General features: G+C 34.0%; 1 pseudogene; it reads right to left on the bottom strand.

Annotated features, from left to right (window-relative positions):
• Window positions 1-938: 938 nt before the first annotated feature.
• On the bottom strand, window positions 939-13,572 carry LOC107526858 (broad substrate specificity ATP-binding cassette transporter ABCG2-like; annotated as a pseudogene).
• Between the last annotated feature and the right edge of the window lie 753 nt (window positions 13,573-14,325).

The following is a 14,325-nucleotide window of genomic DNA, read 5'->3' as shown; positions in this document are numbered from 1 at the left end:
TTTCTTGGCTAGATATGCATTTATTTTTAAAAGGAGCTCATAATTGTTTAAAATACTTGAGCCAAGCTATCATATCTGTTCTGCTGAACCATTCCCAATATCAGATGGAGAGACATACATGACCAAACTTAACCTGTGTAGCTTGTAATCCCCTTGAAAAAAGTTATTCACTTTAACTATCAAAAGTAACCTTCCATTCCTCATTTGGCCCTTCAGTGGTCTTGTAATTCTGCCAAGAATGAGTACATTCTTGCATTAAAGGTTATTATATAATCTTAGTAATAAGCATTAAAAAGAAAATTAAAAATAAAGAGGTGAAATTAATTTAATGATCTATTTTATTTACCCCAATATTCCAAAGTATTGTCATTTTCGTATGCACATATTAATAGTGCATACCTATTAATAAAATATTTTATCTTTTTTTTGGACTGTTTTCAAAATCCATTTTTTAGAGCATATCTCAATTCAGACTAGCTTATTTCAAGTGCTCAATAACAACTGTGGCTAGAAGCTTCTGTATTGGACAACCCAGCTTCAGAGGATCTGGGAGGTTGCTATTCTGTTTCAGGTTGACTAAAGCAGCACTTCTTTCTTCACTGTCAATCTAGGTGCTGGATTAAAATAGTTTTATATAATTTGAGGTGCATAACAAAGATGCATGCCTAAATAAAATACATTACCAACTGTACCTGGAGATAAATCAAGCATTCATGTTAAACCAAAATATAGACCACATGTAAGAAAATATTTAGATAATTATCACAAATCTGTTTTTAATTTAGAAATATTTGAAATATAACCATCAAACATTAGAGGACTAACAGAAAACTTTTGATACAATCCAGCAGTAGAACTTTAAGGAAACAATAAAAATAGGTATGTAATATATACTGTATTTAATAACATAATATAGAAATATTTTTTGAATATTTGTATCAAGATGTTCCCTTTTTAAAGTGCAAATAAAAATCATGTAAATTAGAAAGGAATATAAGAAAAATTTTAAGAAATAACAATTTTAGGTAAGCAATTGTAAGGAAGATAACAGTCATGAATGCCAAGGCTGTGTAATTTTTCCATAGGCCCCAAGGTGAAAGATCAATGCCCTGATATTTCAAGAATTCTTTGCCAGTACATATTGCAAAGCTACAGGTATTGTTTGCTGTTATATTGAACTCCAGGGAAAAGTTTTGTCCTCAACATTTATTGTGTTGCAAAGCTTCAAAGCCATATTGAGTAATGCTGAAGTACTGAAGCCATGAGAGCCAAGGCACAATAGTTCTGAGATTGACCAGCAGACCTGAAAAAAATCACTGTAAACACAAAGGAGATATTCATGAGAAGTGTTGCTATGGATACTACACTCTGATCTGCTCCTCTGGCCAGTGCCATAGAACTGGCAGACAAGCCATTTTCGTTAGAGTAAACATTATGATGAAGAAAGCCTCCACCAGTCGTTTCAAATCTAACAAGAAATATATCATGTAAGTAAATATAATACTTGCTAACATTCTCATGAGTAGTAAATCAGATAACAGTTTTCCAAAGAAATAAGTGACACTCTGTAGTATCCACTGATATATTCAGGTATAAAGAGCTCCTTCTCTGTTACAAATAGTTCCAAGTATGTTATGTTACTAGAACATTGGTTGTTCATCAGAAAGAGGAGCACCCCAGCTCTATTCTGGATTTCTGTAAGGTCACTTTTTAGATAATAGAAAATGGCATCCATAACCAGTCCCAGGATGATTGTTATAATTATCTCAGCTATAGATGCCTGGGGACTGCCCAATAAGTTTTTGAAGGGACATGTCGAAATCCATTTGACTTGATGACAGAAAGAAGTGGCATAGGTGATCTCCTTGAAGGTTTCACTCTTCTTTTTCTACACTCTTGGAAGTTTATTTAACTCAACTTTTCCTTCTCTGAAGAAGGCAGAGTTGACATAAAATCGAGCAAATTTTTTTATCAGTGGCTCATCTCTCTTGGAAGGCTCTTCGGTCTCCTTGGCTTAACAATCTTCATCTTCTCTGTTTAATACCACAGCAGAGGAGTCTACATTAATGACATCCAGGAAGAAGTCTGCAGGGTTTCTATAGGGCTCATGGTGGTAACCAGCTGATGCAAAATACTCCAAGGCCTCCTGAGCAGGCCCATGAAACATTAGACTTTTTGAGGCCAATAACGTCAGGTTACCAAACAACTTGGAGATACAATAAGAGGCTGATGAATGGAAAAGAGGACGGTTTTTCCTTGCTTAGATAATCTCTTCAGGAGCAAAAGGAAAACATTTGATGAGCTTTAGTCTAAGCCAGCTGTAGGTTCATTCAGGAAACAGGTGGATAGTACATAACATGTTCCATCCAAAGCTAGCCCTTTTTCTTTCTCCTCCAGACTCACCATGGATAAAGTGAGTTCCAACCTTGGAATCTGTCACGTTAGCCAGATGCAATTCTTAAATAACCATGTTTATTTGTTCTTTTTTTTTTTTTTTTTTTCATGATTCATCATAGTTGTTGGAAGCCAAAGAGCTGCTGAAAGCTGTAAATTTTCTCTCACTGTCAGAGTTCCCATCACAACATCATCTTGTACCACACAACCCGAGTTACATTTGAAATTGGCAGGTCAGGTTGATCATTTATCAAAACATCTCCAGATAATCCCCATGGATTTTTCCTTGTAGCTAAGATATCTCACAAGGAAAATTTGCCTCCACCTGTGTGTCCCAGAATGGCACTGAGACCAGGTCTTACAATCTCATTAATATTCATTAGTATTTCTTTCTCAACTGTTTTTTGACTAAGTAGAAAGCCACTCTTTATTTTTACTCCATAGCGGTTGTTAGAAAAACTTAACACAACTCTTTCAGTAAATGTCTTCATGTTGTTGGAGGTTGTCCCAGGGAGGCCACTGGTGTTTCTTTGTGGTATTGGGATAAAAACTTGCTCACTACCAGAAAATGTCTGGAGAGTTTCTGCCTTTCTCGTCTGGCCTGGATGGATTTGATCACCACTGGTGGCCTGTGCTCTCCATGAAATATTTTAAGTAAAATAAGTCATAAGACATTATGTCTGGTATGACTTCATTTTGGTAAAATAAAAATATTTATAATTATTTAAACATATATATATAATAAAAAAGTTGAAATGCTATAGATCAAATTAAAATGTAATGTATGGATGTCTGATTCTTTTAAATTTTGTGTCTTTTTTCATATGCTTAGTTATATTTTCTAAATGGTACTATTTTTTGTTCATAACAGAAGAATAAAATATGGGAAAGCAATATATATAAATAATCTGAAAAGCTTTCTACTATAAACATTTGGATATGTCAGACGAATTTTACCAAATATTCTTGTACATGCATAATTGATATCATATAAAGAAAAGCACAATTTCTCATTTTCTATACTTAAGAAAGAGTTCAAAACAAGATTGGCAAACCTCTAAGTGTGAGGTTGGTATTGTTGCTTCCCTAGGTTCATGAGTATGTGAAGATGGATGGGGAGTTTTATCATAACAGAGAATTTGGTTTTAGCTGACAAATAAATATAAAATTATATCCTAAACTAATTACTTGTATGGCAAGAAAAACTTTAAACCCAGGATACATAAGAGTTTCAGGATAAAGCATTTCAAATATTTAGCGCATAAATTTACAAAGCATATTAGGGTTACTATTGCTGTATAACAAATTCTCACCAAACTACCAGCTTTACACAACCTTATATTCTTCAGTTTTATGGGTTTAAAATTCAGAAGGAAAATAGTGTGAGTGTTTTATTTGTTGCATGATGTCTTGGGCATATGCTTGTGAAGAACTGACAGATAGGGATGACTCCAGGACTGGTGGCTGAAATCAACCAGAGGAGTCATCACATGCCTGTGAGTTGACTTTGGTGGCTGTGTAGGATCTCAGAAAGGAGCACTAACATGTGGCCTTTCCATGTGATTTGGGCTTCTCCACTGAGGGCAGGCCTCAAGTTTCCAAAGTAAAGTGTCCCAGCAAACAAGTCAGAATCAACATTGACTTTTATGACATAGTTTCAGAAGCCCTGCACCATTAAGTCCACTATATTCTATTTTGTTAATTGTGAGTTATTTATATAAGCCAAAAATCAAAATAAGGGGACAAAGAAACCACCTCAATGAAAAGAGTGTTAAAAGATTTGTGGGCATGTTTTAAAACTACCATAGTCTGCATTTTGGCTACAAATTATTTATATTCCTCACACTTGCAAAGCATATCTTCTAACAAGATCCCTCAAAAATTTTATTTCATTACAGCATTAGGCTCAGGATCAAGGCCCAGGAGCTCATAATCTAAATCATCTAGGTCAGATGAACTTCAGATGCAGTTACTCTTGATATAAAGACCAGTGAAGCAAATAAGACAGTTTTCTGCCCCCTCTACTCAAGCCCCTTTCTCAAACATATGCAACATCTACTGTGAGAGAGGTATTGGATAGCTGCTGTTGACACACCCACTCAAAAGGTTACAAATTATGAGCTCAAAATATAAAATTACAAAGCCCACTAGGAAACCATCTAAAATAACTGAATATAATGAATCTCAACTAAAAGTAGGCTTAGAATGCCAAGAATTTATGTGTTAGGATAGATAGTAAAATTAATTAATATTTTAAAAGATTAAGACACAATATAACTTAAAATCTTTAAAAAACAAGATACCATGAGGCAGTGGATATAGGTTTAAATGAAAGAATTTTAGGAATAAAAACATTATTAAAACTTAAATGCATTGCATGGGTAAAATAGTCTAAGATAAAATTGAAGACAGTTAACTAGAAGAAATGACTAAAGAGAAGGCAGGTTAGTGTGAAAAAAACAAAACATGTGAGGTTTAAGAGATGTAGGGCGAAATTATATGATGTTATGTATTCTAATGGAATCCCCTTGAGAAAAAGAAAGGGGCAATACGTAATGTGAAAATGATTGAAAATATTCTGGATTTATCTTAAATCTTCAGGTTCTAAAAATATAATCAGCCTCAAATGAGGATAAATAACAATAAATCTATACCTAGAAATATTCTAAAGGAGACTTCAGAGTCTGAGATATCTTATAAGTGCCTGGAGAAAAAGAATAACTACAAAAAAACTGTAAGCTTGACATTAAATTTGACATCAGCAAAACATCAAAACATAGTATCATATATTCATAGTTCTTAGAGAAAATAATTACTAGTATAGAATTAGAACTCTGCTACACTACCATTAGGAGTGGGCATGAGATAGACATTTTCTAGAGAAACGAGGGAGAATCTGCCACTCACAGACATTCTTAAAAAAATCTTACTAAGAATATAATTTATGAGAAAGAAATCGTCACATACTTGAAATGAGTAAAATAGTGGGTGCAATCATGATCAGAGAATCTGTTAAACATATGGATAAACTCAGTTAATATTTATTAAATTTTGGAGATATAAAAATGTAAAAGAAAATAGTGCAAAACAGGAAGCAGTGGAGTAATTGGAGGTAGTAGCCAATAAGCATGTTGCATACTGTATATCTTTGGAGAAGATAATCATAGCAACTAACTTTAAACTCTGTTAAACAAACTTGGTTATTAAAATCGCTAAAGTATAATGAAAGTAAGAGAAAGAGGATAACAGGGACCAACCCCTGTATCAGAAATACAAAGGTAAAAATTTTAAAATCCTCTCATGACAAAACACATAGAATATTGGATAGGTAAAGCAAACCTCACTGCAAATGTAAACTCAGTTCTCAGGATTGTAAGTGCAACACCCTGGTTCAAGAAGCAGTAAATCAAACACTAGAGTAGAAAGTGTGAACAGATGTAGCAGCTGTGCTAGGAGGCATGCCTTTATAGTGTTAACCAAAGGTTTGGCTGATAATGGTCCAAAAGGCAAAGTGTAAGCTGAAAACTTGGGCAGAAAGTGTTCACTGATGCTTCAGTTGTGCTTGGTGACATTTGTTGATAGTGCTAATCAAAGATCTTGAGTGCTAATGGTCGTGGAGGTACAGGGTCAAGGTAGGATGTTGGAATTTGAGAAATGAACTCTGGCATTAAGCCTGGACTTTCAAAAGGTCTCTGTCTTTTGTATAAATGTGGACCAAAAAAGGAAATAACCACCTTCAATAGGAAATAAAAGGAAATATTGTCTGTTTCAGTTTTGGCTGTGGATAGGGTAGGAAAAAATATTTCCCCTGACATTTTGTGACCACATGTTTCCATTCACATAGGTTTTGTATTAATATTTATACTACTTTACATGTGAGGTCTAGGAATTCAAACAACACAGGATTTCTGAGATAAAGTCCCACCAAATATGAACTTTTAATCTAAAATAACAAAATACAAGAAGTAAGCTACCATGATGTCACCAGCAGAGAGAAACAAATAGCATAATTAATCTGTCAAGAATTGCAGAATAGAACTATTGGATGGGGACTATGTGGTATAGACTGGCAAGCTGCTCTCTCAACTTAGTTCGTCTTGGATTCAGAGGTGGGTGATTACATTTCCAAGTTTCCCTTGTGGTTGGCTACGACCATATGACCAAGTTCTGGCCTATGGAATGTATTTAAAAATGATGTATATCATTTCTAGGCCTATTTGATATAGACTTCCAACATGTGATCCTTTCTTTCTTTTCTTCTTTCTTTCTTTCTTTCTTTCTTTCTTTCTTTCTTTCTTTCTTTCTTTCTTTCTTTCTTTCTTTCTTTCTTTCTTTCTTTCTTTCTTTCTTTCTTTCTTTCTTTCTTTCTTTCTTTCTTTCTTTCTTTCTTTCTTTCTTTCTTTCTTTCTTTCTTTCTTTCTTTCTTTCTTTCTTTCTTTCTTTTTCTTTCTCTCTCTCTCTCTCTCTCTCTCTCTCTCTCTCTCTCTCTCTTTCTCTTTTTCTTCTCTTTCTCTCTCTCTCTTTCTTTTCCTTCCTTCCTTCCTTCCTTCCTTCCTTCCTTCCTTCCTTCCTTCCTTCCTTCCTTCCTTCCTTCCTTCCTTCCTTCCTTCCTTTTTCTTTCTTTTCCACATCTTTTTAGAATAGAGAGGACAGAATGGGTTTGGAGAAAGGGGACCCAAGATGTGGAAAGAGATTGTGTACTCAAACAGGCAGATAGAAGACCACTCAGCCCCAAACACCTGGTTGATGTGATTTATTTACAGTTGCAAGGAATATGTGGCACAGAGATTGATTGTGTGTTTGCAGCAACAGCTAGCAGTAAACAAATTAATAAACTACAAAAATGTGCATAAGTGACTAAATAAAAAAAAGAAATTGAAAATAAGAAATTAAAAAAGTTCTTTCAGTAAGAAGCAGACAGATTGGGAAAAAAAACCAAAGTGAATACCTATAAATTAAATGTTTAGGCATTAAAATTAAATACAGAATTTAATAGTTTTAAGTTCAGATTAATTGGAATTGAAGGGAAGAGTAAAGTGGAAGAATTATCCTGAATACAAATTATGCAAAATGCAGCACAAAGAGATAAAGTGTTGGGAAAAAATAGATTAAGAGACATGGAGAAATGCCAAAATACTTATAGGAGTTCTTACAAAAGATGAGAGAGGGAGAGGAGGAAAGGTACAATTTCCTGACATAATGAATGAGAACGTGTTTCAGATCTGATGAGAGAGCCATATTAAGGAAGCACAATATATCCCAACAGTATTAAGAAATCTATACTTAGATACCTGTGAAACTGAAGATCACAGGAGTTAAAAGATGATCTTAAAAACAATCTAAGAAAAGACATATTACTTAGAAATTATTTTAATAGCATATTTTCAATTATAACAGCAATATCCATAAAGTGTGGGAAAATATTATTCAGAATATTGAGAAACATTATGTATCAAAATGGCTAACTTACTCAAAATGAGAGCGATTATTTTATTTATTATTATTATATTTTTACAAACTGAGAATATTTACCATCAATAGGTCTTCATTAAAGGAAATTTCAGGCAGAAAAAAACAACATATTGAAAGAAGAATGGAGTTTATAAAATCAATGCAGCAAGAAAACATATTATTGACCACGATAATCCATTCTTTTTTACGCCTATTACTAGAATAATCTACCCACAGAATCTATAATCTGAACATCTTATAGGGAATGCTGTTAACATCCATGAGCCGATATTGTGCAAAAGTTGAGTTTATTTACAATTGGTATCTATTAGAATGGCCGCAAGTTTCTTAATCTCCCTAAATTTTGGTATCCTTCTCAGTGAGCACAGAAAGATAACCTGTCTGAATTGTTAGTGTTTGTACACGTGGTGAGGGATAATAGGAGGTCCCCACAAAATGCTTGATATCATGTCACAGAGCACAAGCTCATCCTTAGCAAGAGGATGAAGAGTAGAGGGAAGAAAACAAAAGAAAAAAGAAAAGGAAAGGAAACGAGAAACTGAAGGAGAGCATCAGGAGGAAAACATTCAACGTGCCACATGTAATTGCAGGGTGAAATGCAATATTATAACTAAAAAATACTAAGTAACACTTCCATATTTCTTATTCAGCTCTTCACTCTAAAATTAAATGATAATATTAATAAAATTCTGAAAGCTTTTTCTATAAAAGTAAATTTAGTTAACAAATACATTGCATATGTTATTTAAAACTAAACTGATACTAGTAAATATATCCTTATACACTGAGATTAAAATGTGCTATAAATTGCAAGTATAGGAACAATTATGAGAATATTTTCTTTGGCTTATGTTTTATATGTGACATGTTAATATGTAATAGTGATTTCATTCTTGACTTTTCTGGATTTTGACATTTCAATCTCAGGTTATTAAAAGTGGAAGATTCTGCTAGCTGTTAAAAAGTAAAAACAAGCAAACAAGAAAATCCAATTACAGATAGATCAAAAGTATTAAACTTCACTTCCTTTATGACTGTCTTTATAACCAATTTAAAAATTGTTAATGATAACCTCGACGCTATTTCTTAGGCATGTGTTTCTCGCGTTAAAAAGACAAATGATAATAATTTTATCTCAAATCCATTTTCTTAAATAAAATGATACGCATTATGTTCTATTTACTTAGCACTATTTCTAAATTCATTTACATCCGCATATGAGGAGTGCCCAAAACTTTTCTTCGAATACACAGAAAGGCAGAGGTATTGTTAACTGTTTTTCTGTCTTTATGAAATAAACTGAATGGAATTGTATTTTCTGCTAAAGCAGTTGAAACAATTTACTCACAGTGAGATGGGAGGAGAGAAAAAATGGAACAACACACAGCCATTAATTCAAAGAATCCTTAGAAAACGTGTATAATAGTAATTTATGAGAATATACTGACTGGGTACACATCCAAACTCTGTTAATATGTAAAATAAATTGCTCCATCTACTATACTATGAATTCCTGCCAGTTCTTAGTGTGGTTTAGAGCTCTGTTTTGACTATTAAGCAGAAAATAGCAACATCTGGAAATGTGACGGTCAAAGGTCATTTTACTCATAAAACTGCACCAGCATGATTCATAATAACCTGTATCTGTCCTTGGCATGAACTGAGGACTGCTGCTGATTTTGCTGTATAAATAAATTAAAAACCCATTCTTTTGTTCTGTTGTGATTTTATTTTGGCGACTTGTGTTACTTAAACAACTAGTACAGGATTCCAAATTCCAAATGCTGCATCCCTATGTTTAAATTGAAAAGTGTCTTTTTGTGCTGAAATTCATTCTAGTACATATGTTATAAATAACATTTGGAAGACAAGTTCTATTAAAGTAAAAATGTTTCCATATTTAAAGTTTACACGTTATTTTCTACTTCTTGTGTTGATAATTGATTGTATTATATTTACATTTGAAAGTATGCACTACTTGAAACCATTTTTAAAACAGAACTTCTGAATTTTCTTTTCTCTCATTATTTCTTTCATATCTTGCAATATACTTGTTATGAACCAAAAGTTTGTGTGCCCCTAAATTCATAGGTTGAAATCCTAATCTTCAGAGTAGCATATTTGGAGATGGTACCTCTAAGGAAGTAATTAGGGTTAAATGAGGCTATAGGGGAGAGGCTCTGACCTGATAGGATCAATGTCCTTATAGGAGGAGAAACCAGAGATCTTACTGACTCCCTAAGCAGGAAGAGTTCCTGTGAGCACACAGGGAGATGGCAACCACCTACAAATCAAAAGAGGCCTCATCAAGTAACCAACTGTACTGGCACTGTGATCTCTGAATTCCAGTTTTCAGAATTGTAAGAAAATAAATTTCTGTTGCTTAAGCCACCCACTCTGTGGTATTTTGTCATGGCAGACTGTGCTGACTAATGCAGTAAATTACTTGGGTTTTTCAGAAGATAATATGTTAAGGATTACCTGCTCAAAGCAATATTTAATTGAGGTTAGGGCATGGAGATGGGATGCATGTTGTTCATTGATATTGAATAATATTGAGAGAGAATGGATTATTTTCAAAGAATGCTAATTATGATGATTTGACTGGTCATCTTTATATATGCAGATCTTAGAACTGACCAGTAACTATGAAGAAATATTAACTGTTAGCTGGCCAATTTGTTAAGAAGATATGTAACTGAATAAAATGTCATCATATAGACATCAATAAATAAAAATATCTTAAAAGTTTCCCTCTTTTTTATGGCTGAGTAATATTCCACTGTGTAAATGTATACCGGCTTTTTTATGCACTCATCTACTGATGGGCACTTGGGCTGCTTTCAAATCTTGACTATTGTAAATAACACTGCAATGAACATTTATTCTTTTGAATTAGTGTTTCGGGTTTCTTTGGATATGTAAATGACACAGTTCATTTTTAATTTTTTGAGGAGCCTCCATACTGTTTTCCATAATGGCTGTACCAGTCTGCATTCCCACCAGCAGTGAGCAAGGGCTCCCCTTTCTCCACACCCTCACCCACACTTGTTTGTTGACTTGTTGATTGTGGCCATTCTGACAGGTGTGAGGTGATATCTCATTGTGGTTTTAATTTCTCTCTCTCTGATGATTGAGCATTCTTTCATATGTCTATTGGCCATCTGTATGTCCTCTTTGGAGAAGTGTCTATTCAGACCTGGGGGGTTGGGGGAGGTAGAAGAGGGTAAAGGGGAGATAAATGATGTGGAAGGAGATGACTTGGGGTGGTGAACACATAGTACAATATACAGAGGATGTATTGTAGAATTATATACCTAAAACTTATATAGTTTTATTAACCAATGCCACCCCAACAAATTCAATAAAAATATCTTAAAAGTACCATATATAGGAATGCTTTTGCATGTATTTAGGTCAGAGAAAATTTATTCTCCTTCCTTTATCCCCCTCCCCCACATTTGGAAAAAATTTGCTCAAATCTATTTCAATTCAGATTGATGCATAAATTTAAAAATCCTCTGACTGCACTCCTCTTGTACCATTGATCACAAAAATCAATCTAAAACATTTTAGCTGAAGTTGTGGGTTCACTTGGAAAAGCAGAACTCCCAGAGAGCAGATGTTCTATAAGTGTGTAAATTAGATGCCATTGACAAATTAATGTCCTACTTTTGCTCTCAGCTCCTTTCTTTTTCTAGTACTATTACTCCTCAATCTAACTATTAGAACAAGCTACCACTTAATTGCTTGGAACTTACTGAAAGGGTAAGTCTCTGACTGGGTAAATTGACTTTAAAAAATCAGGGTTTGTCTCAGTTTAGTTGTTTCTTATTAGAGGAAAGGAAGATGAAGGGTTCAATATTGGTGATTTCTATATCAGCATGTAATTGACTTGTTACTAGATTGGGTTGGGTGGATAGTGGTTGGTTGCAATGGATTGCTGAAGAGATTGCCATCCTAGCTGTTGAAGTAAAGACAGCAATGTTCCTGGTGAAATTAAGACATTTTTCCTAGGGTAAGGAGAGAAAATCATGAGCATCATTAAATTATAATTTTTTAGAAAAAAATCATTGATTTACTTAATTATATTTTCATTAAAATAAATATTTTTATACATATTCGAAAAGTGCTTTTGTGAGTTTCTTCATATTGGGTTTTATTGCTGAAAAATGGTATATGATCTACGACTAATTAGAGATCCTGTTTAATATGTACCAAGTTCTTGTCAGTTAACATTTGTCAGTTTTCTATTATCTGTGGACAAATGTTCCTAAATAAAATAGCTAATGTCCGGTTTCTTTAAATAACATATTAAAACCAAAAGTTTGAGGGGGGGGAAATGGATTTTGACCTTAGGGGTATTAGCAGATGGATTTAAAGGACTGCTTCTGTAAAGGAGAATTTAAAAAATTCAAAAACACTAGTTTGACAGAAGAAAAATTTTGTAATACAATTACTTTAAGTCAGTATGTTTTTAGAAAAAAATATATATTTCATGTCACCTTGGCTTTTTATGTGTTATTATATGGATGTGTTCTTAAAAACTACATGTTATCTAGTCGAAGTTCTAAAACTCCTGATCAAATATCTAAGGAAGAATACAGAAATATGTATACAGTATGAATAGGACTATAATAAGTAGCTCCTGATCATTTTTCTTTAAATGAAATTTGTCTTAGGATTTTAAAATTTGGTGGATAACAGTGTGTATGAGTGTGTGTGTGTGCGTGTGTGGTGTGTAACTGTATTGTGACAGCAGATACCAGCATCCACCGGGAAAGGCTAAGAAGGCTGGCGAGGATTTATTTGCATGGAGAAGCACTCAGGTCTAGAATCACTGCATAAAAGTTTAGATTTTTCTCTAGTACTTAAATCAATGTGAAAAAGAGACTTAACATCTGGATCTTATTTTTTTCTTTTTTACAGCTTTCTGCTGTTTCTCTTTTTTCTTACCTTTAGACTATCTTCTGTTCTCCATCTTATGGATTCATCATTGGATCTTATTTTCTCTTCATTACACTTTATTTAAGAACTTAGTGTATTGGAAAGGTTGTCATCATTAGGTCAGACTTCTTAAAATAAGTAATTCTGTGTTCCCATTTTTAAAATTATTATTTTCAATGCCTGCTTGCTTCCCATCTCTATCCAACCTACTTCTAAAATGCATAAAACCACAGTTACCTTTCTTTAAAACTTTGACTCACTTTATGTATATAGTAAATTGCTATAGCTTGCATCTCACAGATAGAATTTTAATATCCCCCTAAGTGTAAGGGAAATGCTTCTCACTTAAGATAACACAAAATTTTTACTCCCATGTAGAGAACAGACTGGAAGCGAGCAAGAATGTAGAATGCAGCAATGGGGGAACGAGGGAAGCTGCTAAAAGTAAAGATGGAAAGAAGGGGGACATTGAAGATAATTTTGGAATTAGAATAAATAGTATTTCTGGAGGGACTGAAATTTGGAGAGAAGAGAAATTAAAAGTTAATAATACCATCTAGATTGTTGGTGTAAACAACTGGAAAAAACAGGTGGCACTTATGGAGCTGGAGAAGAATGAGGGAAGAACACTTTGGGGCATAGTCTTTCCTCCAGCCTTGCTGGACAAACACGGACTTTGGCAGGTGAGAGGTTGTCGCAGGGCTTCTGAGTGTCGTCCTGTGACTCAGCTACCTCAGGGCTGTAAAGGGCTGCAATCATGCTCCAAAGTTTCCTGTGATTCCTGCAACTACCTGACACCAGGGGAGGGAGCCGCAAACTGGGAGCCTTTGTATATTCATTACTCCGTGATTTTGTAAGCATCTGATTACCTCTGTTAAGCCTGTTTCTGTAAAGGTTTCTGTTTTACTAACACAGCCTTGTCTTATTCTTCACCTCGATGCTTTAAAGTGGAAATGCACTGAAAGGATTCTTAAAGGGAATACGTACGTCAAAAAGTATAAGTGAGGTTTTCTCTTGAAATAAAGGTGGGGGCTGGTGATTCTTAATAACATGATTTTTGCCAAATATCTTATTTTCTGAAATCTATAAATTTATAAGCAGTTATATGCAATAGTCAGAATAACAAATGTATATATTTTGGAAATTACTTAGGTAATAATTATAACAGCAATTAAAGTAATTAATATTTCTATTTACTGCACAAGGGCACTGTTCTATACAGTGGGATACACACTGAAATAAAACAGAGTGCTTAGCGCCCATTAAACCCACAACTAGATGTCAAATAATGATGGAAATAGAATGACAGAGAATATATGGGAATGGAGATTGAATGATTTTTCAGCAAAGGCCTAAATGAACTGAAATACAGCATCCTGTATTATGTTCAGGCAATAGCTGGCCAAACCAAAAGTGGCAAGTGCAGAAGCCAGGAGGTGGAAATTTGTTTGGTAAAATGAAGGTAAAGGTAAATGAGTTACCATGAAAAAGTGAAAGAGGAGTCAGATCTTG

The sequence above is a fragment of the Miniopterus natalensis genome, chromosome 2 (genome assembly GCF_054644295.1).
Source record: "Miniopterus natalensis isolate mMinNat1 chromosome 2, mMinNat1.hap1, whole genome shotgun sequence".
Classification (NCBI taxonomy): domain Eukaryota; kingdom Metazoa; phylum Chordata; class Mammalia; order Chiroptera; family Miniopteridae; genus Miniopterus; species Miniopterus natalensis.
This window is presented reverse-complemented; position numbering and strand designations above follow the sequence as displayed.